We start from the raw sequence: 3171 nt of genomic DNA, 5'->3' as shown, positions 1-3171 counted from the left end.
AGCTAACGTTTCTACATAGGGATTAAGCATTTAGAACGAAATCTAATGTCAGAAAATGGCACTTTACTCTTGACATTTTTCGGTTTTTTCAATTTTCTGGAAAATCCTATCATTAGATTTTTTTAAAAATACGATATTCTTGCTTAACTAACGTTTCTACATAGGGATTAAGCATTTAGAACGAAATCTAATGTCAGAAAATGGTACTTTACTCTTGATCGGTACGTTGGGACTTTGAAAATATTCGGGCGTTCCAATCGCTCGTCTGTTGCATCATAGCGCGTCTCGGCGCAATCGACCGATTCGCTCGATCCATTATTTTCGATTTACGGCTAAAATAAATTTTTCTAATTTTTTTCAATAACATATTCCTGCTTAAATAACTTTTTTACATAGGGATTAAGCATTTAGAACGATACATTGTTTAAAGTAAGGGCACTTTACTCTTGACATTTTACGGTTTTTTCAATTTTCTGAAAAATCCTATCATTAGATTTTTTTAAAAATACGATATTCTTGCTTAACTAACGTTTCTACATAGGGATTAAGCATTTAGAACGAAATCTAATGTCAGAAAATGGCACTTTACTCTTGACATTTTTCGGTTTTTTCAATTTTCTGGAAAATCCTATCATTAGATTTTTTTAAAAATACGATATTCTTGCTTAACTAACGTTTTTACATAGGGATTAAGCATTTAGAACGAAATCTAATGTAGGAAAATGGTACTTTACTCTTGATCGGTACGTTGGGACTTTGAAAATATTCGGGCGTACGCGGCGCGCTCGGCGCTTCGAACAACTCCGGTGTCCCCATTATTTTCGATTTACGGCTAAAATAAATTTTTCTAATTTTTTTCAATAACATATTCCTGCTAAAATAACTTTTTTACATAGGGATTAAGCATTTAGAACGATACATTGTTTAAAATAAGGGCACTTTACTCTTGACATTTTACGGTTTTTTCAATTTTCTGAAAAATCCTATCATTAGATTTTTTTAAAAATACGATATTCTTGCTTAACTAACGTTTCTACATAAGGATTAAGCATTTAGAACGAAATCTAATGTCAGAAAATGGCACTTTACTCTTGACATTTTTCGGTTTTTTCAATTTTCTGGGAAATCCTATCATTAGATTTTTTTAAAAATACGATATTCTTGCTTAACTAACGTTTTTACATAGGGATTAAGCATTTAGAACGAAATCTAATGTAGGAAAATGGTACTTTACTCTTGATCGGTACGTTGGGACTTTGAAAATATTCGGGCGTTCCAATCGCTCGTCTGTTGCATCATAGCGCGTCTCGGCGCAATCGACCGATTCGCTCGATCCATTATTTTCGATTTACGGCTAAAATAAATTTTTCTAATTTTTTTCAATAACATATTCCTGCTTAAATAACTTTTTTACATAGGGATTAAGCATTTAGAACGATACATTGTTTAAAGTAAGGGCACTTTACTCTTGACATTTTACGGTTTTTTCAATTTTCTGAAAAATCCTATCATTAGATTTTTTTAAAAATACGATATTCTTGCTTAACTAACGTTTCTACATAGGGATTAAGCATTTAGAACGAAATCTAATGTCAGAAAATGGCACTTTACTCTTGACATTTTTCGGTTTTTTCAATTTTCTGGAAAATCCTATCATTAGATTTTTTTAAAAATACGATATTCTTGCTTAACTAACGTTTCTACATAGGGATTAAGCATTTAGAACGAAATCTAATGTCAGAAAATGGTACTTTACTCTTGATCGGTACGTTGGGACTTTGAAAATATTCGGGCGTTCCAATCGCTCGTCTGTTGCATCATAGCGCGTCTCGGCGCAATCGACCGATTCGCTCGATCCATTATTTTCGATTTACGGCTAAAATAAATTTTTCTAATTTTTTTCAATAACATATTCCTGCTTAAATAACTTTTTTACATAGGGATTAAGCATTTAGAACGATACATTGTTTAAAGTAAGGGCACTTTACTCTTGACATTTTACGGTTTTTTCAATTTTCTGAAAAATCCTATCATTAGATTTTTTTAAAAATACGATATTCTTGCTTAACTAACGTTTCTACATAGGGATTAAGCATTTAGAACGAAATCTAATGTCAGAAAATGGCACTTTACTCTTGACATTTTTCGGTTTTTTCAATTTTCTGGAAAATCCTATCATTAGATTTTTTTAAAAATACGATATTCTTGCTTAACTAACGTTTTTACATAGGGATTAAGCATTTAGAACGAAATCTAATGTAGGAAAATGGTACTTTACTCTTGATCGGTACGTTGGGACTTTGAAAATATTCGGGCGTACGCGGCGCGCTCGGCGCTTCGAACAACTCCGGTGTCCCCATTATTTTCGATTTACGGCTAAAATAAATTTTTCTAATTTTTTTCAATAACATATTCCTGCTAAAATAACTTTTTTACATAGGGATTAAGCATTTAGAACGATACATTGTTTAAAATAAGGGCACTTTACTCTTGACATTTTACGGTTTTTTCAATTTTCTGAAAAATCCTATCATTAGATTTTTTTAAAAATACGATATTCTTGCTTAACTAACGTTTCTACATAAGGATTAAGCATTTAGAACGAAATCTAATGTCAGAAAATGGCACTTTACTCTTGACATTTTTCGGTTTTTTCAATTTTCTGGGAAATCCTATCATTAGATTTTTTTAAAAATACGATATTCTTGCTTAACTAACGTTTTTACATAGGGATTAAGCATTTAGAACGAAATCTAATGTAGGAAAATGGTACTTTACTCTTGATCGGTACGTTGGGACTTTGAAAATATTCGGGCGTTCCAATCGCTCGTCTGTTGCATCATAGCGCGTCTCGGCGCAATCGACCGATTCGCTCGATCCATTATTTTCGATTTACGGCTAAAATAAATTTTTCTAATTTTTTTCAATAACATATTCCTGCTTAAATAACTTTTTTACATAGGGATTAAGCATTTAGAACGATACATTGTTTAAAGTAAGGGCACTTTACTCTTGACATTTTACGGTTTTTTCAATTTTCTGAAAAATCCTATCATTAGATTTTTTTAAAAATACGATATTCTTGCTTAACTAACGTTTCTACATAGGGATTAAGCATTTAGAACGAAATCTAATGTCAGAAAATGGCACTTTACTCTTGACATTTTTCGG

Source organism: Megalopta genalis, unplaced genomic scaffold, assembly GCF_051020955.1.
Source record: "Megalopta genalis isolate 19385.01 unplaced genomic scaffold, iyMegGena1_principal scaffold0052, whole genome shotgun sequence".
NCBI classification, from domain to species: Eukaryota; Metazoa; Arthropoda; class Insecta; order Hymenoptera; family Halictidae; genus Megalopta; species Megalopta genalis.
The sequence above is the reverse complement of the archived record's forward strand: the minus strand, read 5'-3'. Positions refer to the sequence as shown.